Source organism: Macaca mulatta, chromosome 5 (assembly GCF_049350105.2).
Source record: "Macaca mulatta isolate MMU2019108-1 chromosome 5, T2T-MMU8v2.0, whole genome shotgun sequence".
Taxonomy (NCBI): domain Eukaryota; kingdom Metazoa; phylum Chordata; class Mammalia; order Primates; family Cercopithecidae; genus Macaca; species Macaca mulatta.
In genome coordinates this window covers 147169788-147191657 of record NC_133410.1, presented here as the reverse complement: position 1 = coordinate 147191657, position 21870 = coordinate 147169788, and the positions used below count along the sequence as shown (strand labels likewise).

Here is a 21870-nt window from a genome sequence, read left to right as displayed (position 1 = left end):
CTGGAGGAATTATTCGCTTTTTATCATCAAACAAAGACGTTTGCTTTTGTACTATATAGGGATTCTGGACTAATCAAGAAGCACAAATGACATGTAATAATTGCTTTAATATAATTCTATGTGACTTACTTGTCACCCATGTATAGAGTAGACCTGCATGTATATTTTCAGCATATTAAACTTGCTTCCGGTATCTTTTCGATTTTTTTTTTAACTGCAAAATGTTTTCATTAATTTAGATGACTGGGAGCTAAAGAAAGGTAGCTTCTGAAAATTCCTTTCCACGTGTAAGTCTCCAGATTCAAATAGTATTTATCAAGTTAATGTTATGTATCAACTTCAGAACCCTGCCATTTCATTTATTTATAGTGAGACATGAGTAGATAGAAATAGCCATATACTTTGTTTTTTATTCTGATATGTGTTTAAAACGAGGTGAAATCAGTATCTGACAAGGGCATTGACCAGGGTATCTGTAATTCACAAGTGATGAGAAGGGAAGAGTTAATGGGATTTTTAATATGCTGAATAGGGCTTTTCTGCTGAACAGCACTACATTGTCTGAGAGCAACAGCTCTTGAATATTAAAAGAGAACTGTTTGTCTTGTCCTGTTGCCATGGAAGGAGAGAAAGTGATTTTAGAAAAACAAATAGGAGAAGTCTTGAAGAAATTAGATAGATTTGAAAACAATTTGCCTGGTGGTATTCCTCTTGCCCAAACTGTATATATGTATAGGAGGAGAGCAGGGCAAATAATCCATCCTTCCATTGTTTTGAAGACAGATTAAAGCTCTATTGCTGTCCTTGAGACAATGCAGGATGGGAGTGCTAAGGCAGGATGAAACTAGTATGTAGCTGGTATACACATTGGGACTGTCCTTTCATTAGGCATTTGTGGGTGCACTTACTGCACCACCTTAGAGGCAGCACAAGCTACTTTTTGCTTTTATGTGGCCATATATTTGTCATAGGAAAGAAAATTTTAAAAACTATTTTATCTCCATGGATTGGAAATCTTTCTTTATGTTATGCTCCATTAAAAAAGAAAAACAAGTTCAAGGTCTCAGTGTTTTACAACAATAACAGTTTATTTCCTACTCTGTCAATGTAGGTTCTAGGAGAGCTGTGGGTCTGCCTCACATATCTTCCTTATTTGGTGATTGAGACTAAAGGAAAGAGCCTTATCTTGGTCTTGTGGCAAAGGGAAAGAACAGTGACAGAGCCATGGGATGGCTCTTGAAGCATCTACCCAGAGGTGGCAGATAGCACTTTTACTTACACTGCATTGGCCATAGTAAGTTACATGGCCAAGTGTGATATAAATGACCTCCTCAGACCATGGAGTATTCACAAAGACAAGTATTTCAAGTCACATGCTAACAGATAGATGCATATAATTTTCTTTTAGGAAGGAGAATGAAAATACATAATTGAGATAAATAATGCCATCTTCATCACCCTTGATCAGTTTTGAAGGCTTACGGAAATAAAATGTGATACATCGGAGGCTATAGATCTTGCTCCTTAGGTGATACGGAGTTAGGCTAGCAGTGATTCCCATGGTTTAGAGTTCCTGAGGATCACCTAAATAAGTTGTTAAAAATGTAAGTTCTTTCAGCCCAATGCCCATCATTCAAAGAGTAAATAAAGAAGTTATGATATATATATATATATATACACACACACACTCCATGACATACTATTCAGCCATAAAAATAAATTAAATAATGGCATTTGAAGCAACCTGGTTGGAACTGAAAACCATTATTCTAAGTGAAGTAACTCAGGAATGGAAAACCAAGCATCATATGTTCTCACTTACAAGTGGGAGCTAAGCTATGGGGGTATGCAAAGACATAAGAATGATACAATGGACTTTGGGGACTTGGGGGAAAGCGTGGGAGGGGGTGAGAGATAAAAGACTACATATTGGGTACAGTGTACACTGCCTGAGTGATGGTTGTACCATAATCTTACAAATCACCACTAAAGAACCTAGTCATGTAACCAAATACCACGTGTTCCCAAAAACACATTGAAAAAATAAATAAATAAATAAAAGGAGGAACAATTAAAAACAAAACACTCCTGTTCTAGAAAAAGAAGTATGAAGCATAACTAAATTAGTGCTTAGGCATGAACATTTGGGTGATAAAATTAAAAAGAAAATAAAGACGTGATTACCATAAAGATCAGGACTGTGATTACTGTTGAAAAGAGGGAAGGGACTGTGGTTAGGATAGATGGATGGAAAAAATATATTTTTTAAACCTAGCTGTGGTTACAAGGGTATTTGGTTTGTTTTATATAGTCTTCTATATCTGTTAGATTTTACAATAAAAAGTTTTTTTAAACACTGAATAAAAAAACAGCAGGTTCTCTGATGCAAGACAAGGATGCCCTCTCTCACTACTTCTATTCAACATCGTATGGGAAGTCTTAACTAGAGCAATTAGGTAAGAGAAAGAAATAAAGTGCATCCAAATAAGAGAAGAAGTCAAACTATCCTGTTAGTAGATGACATGATGCTATATCTAGAAAACTCCATAATCTTCAGCTGATAAACCATTTCACCAAAGTTTCATGACACAAAATCAATGTACTAAAATCACTAGCATTCTTATACACCAACAACAGCCAAGCTGAGAACTAATTCAGGAAGGCAATCTCATTCACAACTGACAACTGCCACAAAAAGAATAAAATACCTAAGACTACAGATAACCATGGAAGTAAAAGATCTCTACAATTAGAATTACAAAACACTGTCAAATAAATCAGAGAAGACACGAACAAATGGAAAAACATCCCGTGCTCATGGATAGGAAGAATCAATATCCTTAAAATGGCCATACTGCCCAAAGCAATTTATAGATTCAATACTATTCTTATCAAACTACCAACAACATTCTTCAGAGAACTAGAAAAAAAATTTTAATTCATATGGAACGAAAAAGGAACCCAAATAACCAATGCAATCCTAAGCAAGAAGAACAAAGCTGGATGCATCACACTACCTGACTTCAAAGTATACTACAGGGCTACAGTAACCAGAACAGCATGATACTGGTACAAAAACAGGCACATAAACCAATGGAACAGAATAGAGAGCCCCAAAACAAGGCCACAGATCTACAGACATCTGATCTTCAACAAAGCTGACAAAAACAAGCAATGGAGAAAAGACTCTATATTCAATAAATGGTGCTGGGATAACTGGCTAGCCATATGCAGAAAATTGAAACTGGATCCCATCCTTAAACCATATGCAAAAATTCACTCAAGATGGATTAAAGACTTAAATGTAAAACCCAAAACTCTAAAAACCCTAGTGTCTTCTAGGGGTTTCTTATAGTTTCTTCTAGATTTTCTTATCTAAGCAATACCAATCAGGACACAAGCATGGGCAAAAATTTCATGACAAAGGCACCAAAAGCAATCCCAACAAAAGCAAAAATTAAAAAATGGGATTTAATTGAATTTAAGAGCTTCTGCACAGGAAGAGAAACTGTTAATAAACAGCCTACTGAATGGGAAGAAAATGCAACCTATGCATCTAACAAAGGTCTAATATCCAGCATCTATAAGGAACTAAGACAAATTTACCAAAGGAAAACAAACAACCCCGTTAAAAAGCGGGCAAAGGGGCTGGGCATAGTGGCTCACGCTTGTAATCCCAGCACTTTGGGAGGCCGAGGGAGGCGGATCATGAGGTCAGGAGATTGAGACCATCCTAGCTAACATGGTGAAACCCCGTCCCTATTAAAAAAAAAAAAAAAAAAAAGTTAGCTGGGCTTGGTGGCGGGCACCTGTAGTCCCAGCTACTCAGGAGGCTGAGGCAGGAGAATGGCATGAACCCAGGAAGTGGAGGTTGCAGTAAGCAGACAGAGATCAGGCCACTGCACTCCAGCCTGGGTGACAGAGTGAGACTCTGTCTCCAAAAAAAAAAAAAAAGTAGGCAAAGGATATGAACAGACACTTTTTTTTTTTTTTTTTTTTTTAAGATATACGTGTGGTCAACAAGCTTTGAAAAAAGGCTCAATATCACTGATCATTAGAGAAATGCAAATCAAAACCACTTCACACAGGTCAAAATGGCGGTTGAGAAAAAGTCAAAGTAACTGTTGCTGACAAGGTTACAGAGAAAAGGAAACACTTATACACCGTTGGTAGGAATGTAAGTTAGTGTAACCATTGTGGAAAGCAGTATGATGATTCCTCAAAGAGCTAAAATCATTCTACCATAAAGACACATACACACAAATGTTTTTGTTTGCTTTTTTTTTTCTTTTTGAGACATAGTCTTGCTTCATCACCAGGCTGGAGTGCAATGGCACGATCTTGGCTCACTGCAACCTCCACTTCCTGGATTCAAGCAATTCACCTGCCTCAGCCTCCCGAGTAGCTGGGACTACAGGCACGCATCACCATGCCAAGCTAACTTTTGTATTTTTAGTAGAGACGGGATTTCACCATGTTGGCCAGGATGGTCTAGATTTCTTGACCTCGTGATCCACCCACCTTGGCCTCCCAAAGTGCTGGGATTACAGGCGTGAGCCACTGCACCTGGCCATGAATGTTTAAGCACGATTCACAATAGCAAAAATATAGAATCAACCTAAATGCTCATCAGTGACAGATTGGATAAAGAAAATGTGGTAGATATACACCATGGAATATGATGCAGTCATAAAAACAAACAAACAAACAAAAAAACGAGATAATGTTTTTCGTGGGAACATGGATAGAGCTGGAGGCTATTTGCCTTAGCAAACTAACAGAGGAACAGAAAACCAAATATACATGTTCTCACTTATAAGTGATAGATAAATGATGAGAACTCATGAACATAAAGAAGGGAACAACAGACACTGAGGTCTGCTTGAGCATGGAGGATAGGAGGAGGGAGAGGAGCAGAAAAAGTAACTATTGGGTACTAGGCTTAATATGTGGGTGATGAAATAATCTATACAACAAAACCCTGTAACATGAGCTTACCCATATAACAAACCCTCACATGTACCCCTAAAACTAAAATAAAAGTTTAAAAAAATGCAGGTTATCAATATCACTTCTCCTCCATCTCACCCCAACTGTCACTTCTAACATGGTAGTTTGCACTGAGGTCCAGGAATCTGCATTTGAAGAAGTAACCTGGCAACATTTTCTGAAACAATGACCCAGATGAGCTCTGTCTTCAGTCATGTAGTTGTGCTGTAAGAAAAATAGTATCCAGAGAAATAGTCTCTATGAATTCCCAATCCTCAGCTTTCAGTATTTCACAGTCCATATATTTTGGAATCCCTTTTATTCTTCTCTCTTCTCACTCGTGGTAAAAGGAGAATAGAAAAGTAACACATGTCCAGATATGTTATAAAAGAGGATTAATATTATCAAGAGGGGAGTTTATTTGTCCTCCTCTAAACATTCTACCCTAGAGAATTAGAAACACACTGGGGAGTAGATTCCTTCAAAAGACCAAAAGATCAGTTATTTATGCATTCGTTTGCACCATTTCAGGATGCAAAGTTATCAGAAGAGACAACCTATCTGGTCTCAAGCCAGCTGGGACACCACCAGGATGCGACTGGAATTCTTTAAGGAGTCTTTGAGGACACTACATCTATCCTGGGCAAATTTCTCGAGACTTGCAGACTGGCTTACAAGGTGTCACAGGCTTCTGTTGTCCCTTGCTGTCTATCTGTAAGTAGTAAAAAGTCTCCTCATGCAGTTTGTTGTATGCACAGGTGTTTTGTCTCACTGGACTCAGACAAGTTGGTGACCAGTACACAGTGAACCTGCTTCACAACAAGAGGAGAAGGAATTCCAGGTAAATTGACCTTCTATTCCTCTGGGTATAACTATGATCCACTAATAGGAATATTATTATATTCTTTTTGGCAGTGGGCCACACTGATACACAATTTGGGATGTGGTTGGGGTTAGGCTTAGAAATTCAGAGTGGAGCATACTATTAAACTTAAGTTAAACATCAGGATGGGTTTTGTCTACTATTTTGATTCTATTAATGCCTGGAACCTGAAGATAACAGGACCTTGCCATGCCAGTTACTATTTCTCCTTGAAGTGTTTCTTCTGAGTAGTAACTCTAAGGAACTGGCCGAGCATCACCTTGTTGCTTGTGCTGGGAGGGAGAGAGCAATGGCATTCCTGCTCTGAGGAAAGGGGCAGAAGCATCAACTCCCTTGCATTGTTGTCTTACAGAGAAAGTATTCTGTTTCCTACTTTTTTCACTTCACATTCTATCTTTTGCATTTTTCCTTCTTGCTACAATGTATTTAAAACTGACAATTACAGTCACTAAATTTATGTAATATTCCACCTAGTTAGTATATTTTTCTGCCATTTCCCTATTATTTAGTATTTAGAATATTTGCAATACTTGATATTAAAAAATAAATCTAAACATTTTCATGAAAGCTTTTGTCTCCCAAAACCTCGTTCTCTATCATAAATTCTTATTTAATTCCCGTGTTTAATGGAAAAATCCTTTTAAAATATGTGATTATTTTATTTTTGACATTTTAATTTACATGGGGCTATATTTCTGTTCTTTCTCACTCACATTGTCTCCCCTTATGTTTATTCTTAATTTTGTTTCTTGAGATGGAAAGAGGGAAAAGGGGTGCCGTGAGATCTAGGGGCACAGCCTGAAAAGTCAAAGGTAATTTAAATTTCTCTCAGAGCCATTTCTTTACAATGAAATGAGCAAATGGAAACGAAATAAGCAAAAACAAAATAAGAAGAAATAACTAAAAGCAAAGACACAAAAATTCTAAATTAAGAACTTTCTTAATAATTTTTTTTTTTAAGTAGAAAAATTCAAAGCTAGAGTGACTAAACTTTCAATTATGTGGAAGGCTTTAGAGCAGTGGTTCTCAGCCTGGGTGTGTGCCACACTGATATGTTTGGAATGGTGTGGGAAGGAGGATCACGCAGAGAGTGGGGTTAGGAACTAAGCCTACTTCTGAACCTCTTACTCAAATGGCAGCTTAGCCATCAAAATCTTGGGATCCTCATCACAATGGTGTGCATAAAAACATAAGTCTTGCTGATTAAAAAGAAATTAAGAACATTTAAAGGATGAAATTTAAAATACTGGCAGCTCTCGATTTGCTAATTCATATGTATCAATTTCAGTTACCACGGTTTAGTTAAATAACACCAGTCCCTCAATAACATGGTTCATGTTTCATTAACCATGGTATATTAACTGCAATTTCATGAAGTTCTAACCTCACTGATAGCACTTCAGTTCAGAAATCACTACATAAATAGCAGATGCACACCATGATCAGTGACGGATCACCTCAGTATGGCTACTGCACATCTGTTACTCAGTTACCACCCAGCAAAGCATGTAATTGTGTTGCCTCCACATCTTCCAATCATAAACTCACGTGACATTTTACAAAACAGATGATTAAAAGAAGAAATTGTGCAAGAGACCAAAGTGCAGTAAAGAAATGAAAAGCAATAATGCTGGATGTGAAATTAGATCCAATAAGAAGACAGCTGACAATGGAATATTGACATTGCTGTCATTTGAGTTTCTGGGTATGAGGCCACGAAAATTTACTGAAAGAGAAATAACATAAATGAGAAAGGTAGTTGTGATGAACAGAATGAAGATGTCCTAGAGGAAGTAATGCTGGCAGAACATTTTCACATTAGAAAAAACTCTTGGAGGTGTTTCAAGACACTGAAAGAACAAAGAATACAATGCCGGAAGGCATTCTGAACTTAGAAAAGCGTACGACAGTTCACCAGTGCGTAAAGAAAGATGGTGCTCCACATTGCCAGTTACATGACAAGGGGGCAAACATGGTTTAAACTACTTTTGATAAGTTTTTATGAAAAGTAAAACACGTTAGTTTTAAACATTTCTCATGTTTTAAGTTATATTGTACTAGGTATTAGTTTTATTATTTTTATTTACTTGTACCTTTGTCAATGACAGCAAGAAAGATTTTGATGTTTTGGCAAAACTTTTTAAAGGCCAAGGCCCAATCATTAGTTTTCTCATTGATTATTAAGATTGCTTTGCACAATCATCTTGGCAGTCCCACATTATTGTGCTTGTACTGAGGATTATCTGTACCTTATTTTCTGTTACATAGTAATTTCAAATACTGTCTCCTTTAGTCCTCACAATAACTTGCTGAATGAAGCATGCATTATTATTTGCATTTAACAGAAAAGAGAGACTTTAGAGAGATCAAGAAATTTACACTTACTCTTGGCTGAGCTGTGGTTCTACAGTCGTCCTGTATCCTCTCTTCACTACAACGCTGCAGAGACTCATTCCCCTAAACTGCCCTGTCTGTCAGATGAGCACACCGTGCATGTTACATTCCCAGAGTTTCAACTATATCCTCTCCCACCCAGGGGCTCCTCTATTTTGCAGGTTCGCTGTGGTCTCAATCTGAGTCTTGCCTTTGTAGATCAATCGCTCTTCTGTTTCTCTACTATTCAGGGCATATTGTTGTTGTTGTTTTAAAAACATCTGACTCTCTCTTTTCTAATGAAACTGACTGTGTGTTTTTCCACAAAGCCAGACTCTCCTTTCTTATGATCAAATAATTAAAAGTAATGAGTTAATGGAAGAAACTTGCCGACCCCTCCTAGTGACTATTAGAATCCCAAGACTTAATCCCAGTCCTTTTTCTTCCTCAATCATTAAGCCCATCACTTTTTTCTTCTTACATCTTGTGGATTTGTCTCTGCTCTCAATCCCTGTTTCTAGATATAAATGTAAACATTCATCTCTGCTGTAGTATATTCATTTATTTTATGAACACTGATAACACTATGTTCCAGACATTCTTTTAAGTGCTTTATAGCTTTACAAATATTAGTTTATTTAAAACCTCTTAACAGCTACCTGAGGCAGATACTATAATTATCATTCTCATTTATAATTGAGAAACTGAGAGGCTTAAAGTAACTTTCCTAAATTCACACATCTGGTAAGTGATAGAGAAAGGATTTGAAACCAGGCAGTCTAACTGCAGAATCCATGCTTTAAGCACTGTTTTAGAATGTATCTCATTCATACATTCATGCATTTATCCATTTAGCAAACATTTATTAAGTGCTTATTGTATCAAACACTGTAATAGAGAAGAAAGAAATGTGTAAAAAATAAGTGGAGAAATGTTTTATAGATTACATCACAGGTCAGGGTTAAAGTAAAGACACTAAGGAGTGAGTGGTCAAGTCTAAACAAGAAAGGCAGAGAAGAAATTTAAAATAGATGAGTCTTGAAATATGTGTGGGCAGTTACCTGGGGAACAGAACACTGCATTTTAAGGGCAAAAGCATTTTAAGATAGAGGGAGGGCTGATAACAGAGGCATAGAGGCATGAATAAACTGCTATGTTTGAGCCACCTCCACGTGGTTGAAGCAAGGATTGAGGTAGGGTTTAAAGTGAGACGAAAGGTTGAAAACACAGGAAAGATACAACGTGAGGGGCAAGAACTTGGTTCTGGCAATGAAACTTGAGTGTATATCTGACTCATGTGCTTCTGCCTGGGGCAACACAATTAGATTGTAGGAAGCTAAAACAAGGAAACTTGTATTCTAAACAAATCACCAAGTTTATTTTGTGGTAAAATAGTTTAAGAGCCACTGCTACAAGTCCGTCAGGCCTCCGTGATCTGGCTTCTGGTTTGAGTACTCCGCAGAGCACTTCACAGAGAGCTTCATTTTGCACCAAGGAAGACTGAGCTTTCCTCTTAGCAGAACGAGTCCATTCTTATTCAGTTCTCCAATGGAAAAACCAGTACTTGTGGAGTGACTCCACGTTAAACTCCTTTTGCCTAGAGAAGCATATCTTGGTTCAATTTTACATAAATTCACCATGCTAGGCACTGTGAATTATTGCAAAGATGAGAAAGAAAGAGATTTGGTTTTTAGCAACTCAACATCTAGTCATCCCCAATCTGTTTTTCATATCTCATTATAAGAGTGTCATCATTTGAAAAATTTGCATAAGAGATCTTAAATAATATATGAACACTAAAGCTGCCTCGCATTCTGAGCGTTACACAGTGCATCCTGCATTCATGGATGGGAAACGGGCATCACTACTTAACGGCTACAGAAGGTCTTCTGACTCTGGACTCATGCAGTTTTTCCACCACGTCGTGTTCCTTCTCACCCCGGGTTAATTCCTTCTTTGATGCATATTTTTTCTTGAACATTCACGTATACTTTTATATTTTCCAGAGCACTCTTTCCTCCCCTTTTTACCTGTGAAATCCTACTAACCATTATAGTCTAAGCTTAGAAACACTTCTTCTGCCAAGCCCTTCCTGACCATCAAAGTTGTGGCTAAGTGCTCATTTTAGTAACTGCTATACCAGTACACTGTTACACTGCTATAAAGAACTATCTGAGACTGGGTAATTTATGAAGAAAAGAGGCTTAATCAACTCACAGTTCCACAGGCTTAACAGGAAGCATGACTAAGAGACCTCAGGAAACTTAAAATCATGGTAGAAGGCAAAGAGGAAGTAAGTCCGTCTTACCACGGCAGGGCAGGAGAGAGAGAGAGAAAGCAAAGGGGGAAGTGCCACACACTTTCAAACAACCATATCTCACGAGAACTCACTTACTAACATGAGAACAGCAAGGGGGAAGTCTGCCTTCATGAGCCAATCACCTCCTACCAGGTCCTTCCTCCAACACATGGGGATTACAATTTGAGATGAGACTTGGGTGGGGACACAGCCAAACCGTATCACCTGCAGTAACACTGTCATAAACCAATGTCTACCTGGATGTTTTCTCCACTAAACTGAAAGCTCCTGCAAGATGGCACTTTCCCTGATGTATACCCTGCTGTGTGCCCTGAGACTGCTAAGCATTTGTATTCCCAAAGCCTAGCAGTCTCAGGACACACAACAGGACACACAATTCCTTGATGACTTAGGAATTAATGAATGAATGGATGATGGATCCTCTATATTTCCTTTTATGAGGAAGAGATTAATTTGTACTTATTCCAATAAACCCACAGCAGACTTGTATTTAGGAGCATTCATTCAGTTTCAAGGAGCTGCAACAGTTGAATATTCAGTGCTGCATTTTGTGATAATATTTGACATTGAAGATTACATTAAAATTGATGTTGGTGTTTGTACAGGCATTTTTAAACATTAATCAAACAATGACAGGGGAAATATTGCTACAAGTTATGAAATTAAGTAGTTGAGGAATGATACAACCAAAGCAATAGAAACTCTTGTTTTTGTCTAGTGGGGGTGGGGGTTTGAGGAAGATATAAAACCTAGGCTACTCAATCTACTTTCAGCTTCTCCTAGAACCATAAAATATTAATGTATAAGTCACTTTTAAAAATCCTTTATTTGACCTCCAAACAATATAAGAATTGCTGTAATATCGTGAAAAGTGGCCCTCTACCCAGTATTTTAATTCTTCGAAATAGTCTCTTTACTTTAGAATAATTAGAAAACTCAAAATAGTAATAGTAATATTATTAATCATCTTCTCTAAGGTTGTAATCTGGGCTGAACACAGTGCTAGATGTCAAATATACATAATCTCATATAGCTTTCACAGCAATCATATGAAATAGGTGTCATTACCCCTGTTTTACTAAGAGGGAATAGCCAAGACTGAGAGAAGGCAAAAATGTAAGTCCTCATCCGCTAGCAATTATTGGTGAGGTGATTTTGTATCATTGTCTCAATGACTGCAAAATCCAAAGCCTTTCTTATGAAATACACGAGTTCTCAAATAATGTATTGTTTATGTTTAATGACAATTTTTACTTCCCTAGTTTTATATATTCATTTTAGTTTTGTCTTTCAGAGCAGCCCAGAAAAATCTTATCCCTCTTTTTCAGCACAGTCTTCCGAAATTTGAAAACAGTTATTATATACCCTCTAAAACATTTGTACATGAATGGAATTAGTGCCTTTATAAAAGAGACCCCAGAGAAGTCTCTTGTTTCTTCTGCCATGTGAGGACACAGTGAAAAGACAGCCATCTATGAAGAGGACCCTCGCCAGACACCAGATCTAGTGGCACTTTGGTCTTGGTCTTCTAAGACTCCAGGGGTGTGAGGAATAAAGCGCCCAGTCTGTGATATTTTGTTATGTTAGACTGAATGGAATAAGACAATGTTATGGACTGAATTGTTTCCCCTAAACATTTGTGTGTTGAAGACTTCACACCTGAGTACCTTAGAATGTGACCTTACTTGGTGATAGGGTGTTTACAGAGGTAATCAAGCTCAAGTAAGGTTAAAAGGTGGAACTTAATCCTGCATCACAAATTTCCTTATAAAAAGGGGGAATTTGGACACAGAAACATGTATAGAGGGAAGGTGATACGAAATTGCAGGAAGACACCGTCTACAAGCCTAAGAGACAGGCCTGGAACAGACAAAGGGCCCTCCCTCACAGCCTTCGGAAGGAACTAATCTTGTCAGCATCTTGATTTCAGATAGCTAGCCTCCAGAACTGTGAGACAAAACAGGTCTGTTAAGTGAGCCGGTTCGTGATGGAACTTAGTTATGGCAGCCCTAGCAAACGAATACATCTACAGATTCTTCAGCTATCTTTTACAACACTTTGTTTCCTGTCGAGTTTTGACCACAGGCATTTTAATATGTCAATACCCCATTTGAAATTTGAGGTCAAGGCTAAACAGATGTAGTCTGACAAGTGAAAAGAAGAGAGAAATGGTTAACTTAATTTCTCTTTCTTTCTGGTTACTGTTCCTCAATACACTATGAGTTGCACTGAGTTCAAACAGCTGAAACTTTGGACTCAGAGTGAGCTTCTGCTTTTCGGATTCACAAGCAATGTTTTGAAACCCTTGTGGAGAGGGGAATCCTTCTCCACAAAGTCAGCAGCTCAATCACAGACACAAAATTTGGAGGAAAAAAAATGAACTTTGTATCTTTCTCCATTTTCTCTTTGATGACATAGAAATGGAAATACGTTTTTGTAATACATCTTATCTCAGATCACTAAACTGGAAGCAATCTACATAGCCATAAAATTTGGAAATAACAAGTACAAAACATTTTAGAGTGATGAAAAATTGTTTTTACAAAAGAAGAATTCACTGGCGAGTAAAAGTATCTGTCACAACTGTAACAGGACTCTTAGCAAACATATTAAAAGTAGTGTTTCTAATCAAATTCATATTCACAAATATCAGAATAAAAGTAGAATGAGTATTCTCAGATAACCACTTTCTGTGCAAACAAATGATGACTGTTGAGGAGGAATATATAAATCATGATGTTGACCCTCTTTTTGGAGGTAATGTAACTTGAGTTGTTTTCATAAGGGTGGTGATAAATTCTCCCCATCTATCCACAACCTTTATATGCCAAAAAATATACATGTTACACAAATATGTACATGTTTAGGTATATATACATATGTGTCTGTGTGTGTGTGTATATGTGTGTGTGTGTATATATGTATTTAAAACCAACCTAGAGGAGGATAAGACTTTTAGCAACAATGTTTTCTATTGCAAAACTAGAAAACTTACCTGAATATCAAGCATATGACTTTGAATTAACACCATGGTCCAAATGAGCTAATGGATTAAATTTCAAAAACATTTCACACAGTGACATATATGGAATACAAGCCTTATTTTTTTAAGCATTCACATAGTCACTATTTACATAGTCACAGAGACATAGAATGTGGTCATATTTTGCATAAACTTGAAATAATGTAACATAGCACATTAGTAAAAATCTCACTTTATGGGCATGAGCTAATGCTTTAAAAGAAATCTAAGCTTTCTTCCCCCATTTTTTTTTAAATTTATTTATTATTATTATACTTTAAGTTGTAGGGTACATGTGCATAACGTGCAGGTTTGTTACATATGTATACTTGTGCCATGTGGCTGTGCTGCACCCATCAACTCGTCATTTACATCAGGTATAACTCCCAATGCAATCCCTCCCCCCTCCCCCCTCCCCCCTCCCCATGATAGGCCCCGGTGTGTGATGTTCCCCTTCCTGAGTCCGAGTGATCTCATTGTTCAGTTCCCACCTATGAGTGAGAACATGCGGTGTTTGGTTTTCTGTTCTTGTGATAGTTTGCTAAGAATGATGGATTGCAGCTGCATCCAAGTCCCTACAAAGGACTCAAACTCATCCTTTTTGATGGCTGCATAGTATTCCATGGTGTATATGTGCCACATTTTCTTAATCCAATCTGTCACTGATGGACATTTGGGTTGATTCCAAGTCTTTGCTATTGTGAATAGTGCTGCAATAAACATACGTGTGCATGTGTCTTTATAGCAGCATAATTTATAATCCTTTGGGTATATACCCACTAATGGGATGGCTGGGTCATATGGTACATCTAGTTCTAGATCCTTGAGGAATCGCCATACTGTTTTCCATAATGGTTGAACTAGTTTACAGTCCCACCAACAGTGTAAAAGTGTTCCTATTTCTCCACATCCTCTCCAGCACCTGTTGTTTCCTGACTTTTTAATGATTGCCATTCTAACTGGTGTGAGATGGTATCTCATTGTGGTTTTGATTTGCATTTCTCTGATGGCCAGTGATGATGAGCATTTTTTCATGTGTCTGTTGTCATATTTTGCATAAACTTGAAATAATGTAACATAGCACATTAGTAAAAATCTCACTTTATGGGCATGAACTAATGCTTTAAAAGAAATCTAAGCTTTCTTCCCCCAATTTTTAAGAATTGCATTACGTGAGAACCATTGAATCGGTCTGAAGGAATTATAAAACAAGTTGTTGCTCTTATCACAGGGTAATGCTTCCTTATCCTTTACCCAGACCTCCTAGACTGTTAGTGACACATCCCTGAATGATTTGCTTAACTGTTGGGAACAAGTCCCCCAAAATCTGGCCAAAAACTCCCTCCAAAACTGGCCATAAACAAAATCTCTGCAGCACTGTGACATGTTCGTGATGGCCATGACACCCACGGTGGAAGGTTTACCAGAATGAGGGCAAGGAACACCCGGCCCGCCCAGGGCAGAAAACCGCTTAAAGGCATTCTTAATCATGAGCAATCTGTGCCTTAAGGACATGCTCCTGCTGCAGTTAACTAACCCAACCTATTCCTTTAATTTGGCCCATCCCTTCATTTTCCATAAGGGATACTTTTAGTTAATCTAATATCTATAGAAACAATGCTAATGACTGACTTGCTGTTAATAAATAAGGGGGTAAATCTCTGTTTGTGGCTCTCAGTTCTGAAGGCTGTGAGACCCCTGATTTCCCACTTCACACCTCTATATTTCTGTGTGTGTGTGTTTTTAATTCCTCTAGTGCCGCTGGGTTAGGGTCTCCCCGACTGAGCTGGTCTCAGCACTTAACTATTGTCCTGTTTTTTTTTTTTTTTTTCTAAAACATATACTGTTATCTGTAAGAGTTTTTAAATATCTTATAGCAATGTCATACAAGTATTTACTGGGAAGTAAAGCTTATGCTAATACTAAAAAAACACTCTTGACTCTCAGGAATGTTGGAAAGGAAGTTAGGTGTAGTACACAGTATGCGGAAGTCAGCCGTAGGTAGTCTTTTAAGATGGCCTCCAATGATCACCTCTGCCTTCTGGTATTTATAGCCTTGTGTAATCTCCTTCCCTTGAGTGTGAGCTGGAGCTAGCAACTCACTTCTATCAATAGACTATGGCAAAAGGGATGGGATGTCACGTCTGATATTAAGTTACAAAAGACTGACTTCAGCCTTGTTGGCATATTCCATCTCTCTCTCTCTCTCCCCCTCTCTCTCTCTCTCCAGCACTCTTTGCTTGTGTGTTTTGATAAGATGAGTTGCTATGTTATGAGCTGCCCTATGGAAAGACCCATGTGGCAAGGAGCTGAGAGAGGCCTCAGGCCAATAGCTGGCGAGGAACTGAGGCCTTCGGTCCAACAGCCTATGAAGAAGTATATCCTGCCAGCAACCAAGTTCCAAGTGAGCAGGGAAGCTGACCCCCAGCTGAGGCTTGAGATGATTGCAACTTCTTTAACACCTTGATTGCATCATGACTGTGTAAGACGCTGAGCCAGAGGACCTAATTATGCCATGCCCAGATTCCTGACCAACAGATACTGTGAGACAGTAAATATTCTTGTTTTAAGCCACTAAGTTCTGGGGTAGTTTGTTACACAGAATAGATACTAATTCAAAAACAAATACTGACGATGTTCTATTTTATTGTTAATTTAGGACAAATTGGGGTTTTTTTGTTGCCCTGGCTGTAGTGCAGTGGCGTGATCTCAGCTCACTGGAACCTCCGCCTCCTGGGTTCAGGCAATTCTCCTGCCTCAGCCTCCCAAGTAGCTGGGACTACAGGCGCACACCACCACGCCCAGCTAATTTTTTTGTATTTTAGTAGAGACGGGATTTCACCATGTTGCCCATGTTGCCAGGCTGGTCTCAAATTCCTGACTCAGGCAATCTGCCCACCTTGGCCTCCCAAAGTGCTAGGATTACAGGCGTATGCCACCACACCCAGCTGACTCTATGTTTTATGAGAGAGAGATAATGCTAAGAAAAGAAAATGCAGCAGGAATGTAAGGATATATTCTGTTGGTTTTGGAGTCAACCTTTTCAAGGATGCATTTTTCCTTTCACATTTTTTTCCTTCAGAAATATTAATCTTAATCTGCATGAATTTGGAATTATATATGATGTTCTAGAACACCTTCCTCACTTACTCTAAAAGTAACTTTATTCTATGCATATTTAATTGTATTGCTAAAATAACAGAATCTTACTTTGCTCGCTCTCTCTCTCTCTCTCTCTCTCTATATATATATATATATATATATTTTTTTTTTTTTTTTTGAAACAGAGTCTTGCTTTCAACCCAGGCTGGAGTGCCATGGTGCGATCATGGCTCACTGTGGCCTCCCCAGGCTTAAGATATCCTCCCACTTCAGCCTCCTGAGTAGCTGGTATTATAGGTGCATGTCACCATACCTGGCTAATTTTTTTTTTTTTTTTTTTTTTTTTTTTTTTAGAGACACAGTCTCATTATGTTGCCCAGGCTGGTCTCGAATTCCTGGGCTCAAGTCATCTGCCCACCTAGGCCTTTCAAAGTGCTAGGAATACATGCACACACAACAACCATGCCTAGGTAATTTTTGTACAAAATATTACTTTTGATAGAACTTCCAGGTGTCAAAAAGTCTTGTCCTTGAACTGTTGGTGATCATAGTTTGAATCTTTCTCCAACTAAATGTATCTTCAAACTATTGAAATAAACAACAGAAATATACTGATAAGTCTTACCTTGGGAGAGCAGTGCTCAGGAAAGCTAACTACTGTCCCAATGCTCAGGAAGGCCAAACTCAAAAGCGTCTTGTTACAGCAAAAGAACCAACCAAGCATGGTGGTTTGGGGTAAAATCAATATTTTGTTAATGTTTTGTTTTCAGCCTCAAGTTTTTTCATTTATGAGGGTGATTTCCTTTTGAGGCTGCATCAACAATTTCAGGCTGGTGAGATACCAGAATCAGCCACCTTTTGTTTCTTTAGCAGAAATAGTTCTTGTTAAATTGAGTTGAAAGAGTTATTATATCTGCAAGAACGAGATGCTTCATTTGCCTGTCGTTAAGATCAAGCCTTGCAGATATTTAATTCATATGCTAGCCTTCTGAGGTCAGGATTATTATCCCTATTTAGGGGATCTGGAAACCAAGGCAAAAAGGTTGAGTAATTTATCCTAGGTCACAGGAGGGATCAGTGTCTGAGCTAGGATTACAGTTCAGAAAGCCCCAAATTCCAAGACCTATGATCAGACTGCACTTATTTCAAGCTGAGCTGGCCTACTTAAAATAATTCCTCCTTCCCTTACTCCTGCCCCCGGGGCACTCTGTTGAGTATTTGAACTGCTGTCAGCAAATGTGAAAGAGGTCTGGAGACACAGCCTAGAAAATATATCCGACATTGGCTAGTTACAGTTGGGCTTCATTATAGCTTGACAGAGAGTTTCTCCTCCAAAACTGGTTTTCATATAGGAATTTTCAAAAGGTTTTTTTCAAATGTAGGAATATTAAAGCAATTTATTCAGCCTTCATTAGTCTTTATCTTGTTCATAGGAACATAAACTATTTAGGAGTAGGAAATAATAGCAAAGGAAGCTGCCTAATCATGGTAAATACTACTACAGAAGTTTGCATAACTTTGGGAATATATGCTGGTACCTGGTTTTCCATTCAGAATTTTCTCTAATAAGGGTCTCTGCATTTACCAACTACATTTTTTTGTTTCCAGAGTTTTATGAGACATGTATTTGAAAAGAAGATACAAAGAAAAATATATGCGTATGTATGTGTGTATTTGTATATTAGTAAAAGTAATAAAATTCTTAAGCCAGTGTGGAAGAGAAAGAGATGTTCAGAAGAAATAGTTTTAGAGTACTGGATTTGGAGGCAAAATACCTGGGTTTGCCTGCATGCCTTTTTTTTGCCAGTTTTACGGTCTTAAGCAAATTATTTAATCTCTTTGAAGGTACAAATGGCTCTTGGTCATTAAAGAAAGGGTTCAGTGTGACAGGAAACATAGATAGATCACCAGCCAGGATGCAATGTAATCTGTGCCAAATTAGCGTTATGATCAAAATGCTCAGGGAACGTAGAGGCAGCAACATTTAAGCCTAACCTCGATTTTCACTGCATACAAAACAGAAAACATTTTAACTAGAATGACCAGGACAGACTTGTGGTGTAAGACTACAAGGCTTAAGTGAGAAAGAGTAAGTCCTGGATTACTGGACTACTTGAATAACCAGGCAACTTGAGAAAAGTTACAGGAGATGAAGATGAAAAGGAAGGGGGCAAATCTGGTGACCAGGCTAAGGAGCCTAGACTGTGAGACAAAGGGAGATAGCTATTCATGAATACGGCTATTCATTCATGCCTTCCTTCAAATTTTCATTCATTCATTCATTCAAAGTTATATTATCAGGCACCCTGATGCTTTGTAGCAGAGACACAGATGTTAAAGGCATCTCTAAGTACACACTTAGAGAGAACTCTCAATGTGGGTGACAGAATGCTTTGAAAGATAGACAAGTAAACAGGCAATTACCGAGGTAGTGAGTACCATGATGGATGCACAGGGCACAGAGGCAGAGAGACAGAAGAGCAAGACTAGCCTGGGAGGTCAGCAAAGACTTTCTGCTAAAGAAGGTGTCTCAGGGAAGTCTTAACAGAGAAACAGGAGGAAGCAAAGGAGCAAGAAGGGACATGATTGGGGGCACAGAAAACAACACGCATAGAATCAAGAGACACGGATGTGATACTCCCCCTTTTGATTATTCATAAAGCTTTGTGGAAATGTCATTGACTTTTGCAACTTAATTTACTGTTGTGGAAAACATAATGCATCACAGGCCTAGGAGGCACTGGAAGGGGTGCCAGTACAGAACAGATTCAACTAGAGCAACAAGAAGCAGTGATGACTGTGAGTCACAGAGAGACACCATCAGAATTCACACAGCATGTTATTATGCCCAGGACTCTTCGCTGCTTAGGGTCAACACAGTTGAACACTAATTTGTTAAATTAAGCTCTAATGATGTTTGCCTCATTCAGTTGCTTTACTGGTCAGGAAATAATTTATTATTCTCATCAAATTAATTGTAAATTGAGAAACTAAGAGATAAAGAGTTGAAGGAGGCCGTAAGAGAGCTGATGCTGAAGGGTAGAGGAGACTCTTACAAAGGAAAGGGGATTGGGCTGGCAACCGAAGAGCATGCCTGTTATAACACAGTTTCTCTCTCTCTCCCTCTCTCTCTCTCTCTCTCTCTCTCTCTCCCATACCCCTTCTCCAAGTCACTGAGTCCCAGCCTCTCAGGAGGCTGAAGTGAGAAGATCACTTGAGCCCAAGAGGTCAAGCCTGCAGTGACATATGATCTTGACACTGTACTCCAGCCTGGGTGACAGAGTGAGACCTTGTCTCTAAGAAAAAGAAAATAAATAAATAAATAAATAAACAAACCCAAAGAAGCCTTCAAGTCATATTTTGTACAGTTAATTATGAAATATATATTTGTTTTCAACATTTATTCTTTTTAATATTATCTTCTTCAAAATTCTCTGTTTCTTCTCCAAGTTTTTAAAGGTAATTTTACAATCTCTTCTTTTAGAGTTACAATGGCTTTGAGGAAAGCATATATTATTTACAAAGCAAGTACCTTACAATGGAGAGAAGTTCATAAATCTACAAATCACTGATACGGATAGTAAGAGAACTCATTTTTAAAACCAATAAAGCAATTGAAAGAACTGTTTGTTTATAATCAGATCTTAATTTAACAAATTAAAAGTTCAGTAGTCTCCATTAAGCACCTGATAATTACATATACACCCCCACACATACATCATCCAAAATTTCTTATTGAAAATCCTAAACTATCAAATAGTGATATTTCTATGCCAGATGGTGGTAAAAGTGTAAAATACATCCCAATAAAATTCATATCCACTAACATTTATAAACACTCTATTTTTTCTTCCTTTGCTTTAAAAATGAATATTACATATTTTTGACTATTGTACTTTTTAGAGACCTCTTTAAGATAAGACAAACATAACAAAACATTTAGTTATCTCAATTTTAATAATTTTAAGTGGTTTAAAATGGTTTATGCTTTTCTCCATATGCACACACTTAATTCAACCATAAAAACACATTTTCTGTAATAATATATGTCTTGGAGATATATTATATTGGAGAAATAAAATGTGTGATAGGTGATTCACGCCTGTAATCCCAGTACTTTGGGAAGCTGAGGCAGGCAAATCACATGAGGTCAGGAGTTCAAGACCAGCTTTGACGACATGGTGATACCCTGTCTCTAATAAAAATACAAAAATTAGCCCGGTGTGGTGGCAAGTGCCTGCAATCCAGGCTACTCTGGAGGCTGAGGTAGGAGAATCGCTTGAACCTGGGGGGCAGATGTTGCAGTGAGCCAGGATTGCGCCACTGCACTCCAACCTGGACAACAGAGCGAGACTCTTCTCAAAAAAAAAAGAAAATTGTGGTAGAAAACACTGAAGAATAGTGTGAGGCAATGATGTTTAAGAACATGCTAGCATCATTGAAATCATGACTGTGGGAAGGGAAAGCACTACACACAGGTGTATCACAGAGCCTTCCTGGAAGAAGCTGGATTTAAGGATGGATTTTAATGAAATGTTGCTTTTGGATTGATCAAGAAGAAAGGAAAGAGCATTTGCATATGAGGTTCAGAAATATAAATCAGAACATAAAGTAAAAGGAAATAAAACACTCTAAGAGAATAACAAATAATGAAACATGCTCCAAGTGGAACACACAATGACATCAGATGATTATTTAATATTCACCCAGTAGTTAATTGATGGGCATTTATTGAGTATAATACATGTGCCTAGCTCATTGCTAGTTGCAGTAAGGAAATATAGGAAGGAGACATTTCTGCATTCAAAAGGCTCAGCTTCTTGGGCAAGAGATGAGAATGACACATGAAATTATCTGCCTTACAATGTAAAATAAGTTTGTGTTACATGTTTATTTCTGTGGTACAATCCTATATATAAAATAGCTCAAAATGGAGAAAGGAACAGAGTAAGAACCAATGGCTTCAGGAGGAAAATGCAATGATACAAGCTTTGAAAGACGACTAGAATTCAGATAAGTACCAAAGAGCAGGGAGGCCATTTCCTGAAATTAGCTGACTGTGATATTTTGCAGCTGTTATTATGAGAGACTACATATATGGGGGATCCTAATTTAATTCTGTTTGGATAGATGAATTCTTTTTGACAAGTTTATACCAAGTTCATATTTCCCATGGCAATT

At 37.9% G+C, this 21870-nt stretch overlaps 2 long non-coding RNA genes across 3 annotated transcripts in view; one reads left to right on the top strand and one right to left on the bottom strand.

Moving 5' to 3' along the window:
• Positions 1–8315, bottom strand: part of LOC114678401 (uncharacterized) — a 280951-nt gene extending 272636 nt beyond the window's left edge. The window contains exon 1 of the long non-coding RNA XR_003729799.2: positions 8258–8315. This is a non-coding gene — a long non-coding RNA (uncharacterized LOC114678401). The remainder of the gene's footprint in view (positions 1–8257) is intronic.
• Positions 1–21065, top strand: part of LOC106998501 (uncharacterized) — an 88499-nt gene extending 67434 nt beyond the window's left edge. The window contains exons 2-5 of one of the 2 annotated variants that reach the window (XR_013417302.1): positions 5521–5667; positions 5748–5830; positions 18298–18347; positions 19860–21065. This is a non-coding gene — a long non-coding RNA (uncharacterized LOC106998501). Of the gene's footprint in view, positions 1–5520; positions 5668–5747; positions 5831–18297 lie in introns of both variants that reach the window. The other variant, XR_013417301.1, reaches the window with a different exon arrangement.
• The last annotated feature ends 805 nt before the right edge of the window (positions 21066–21870 follow it).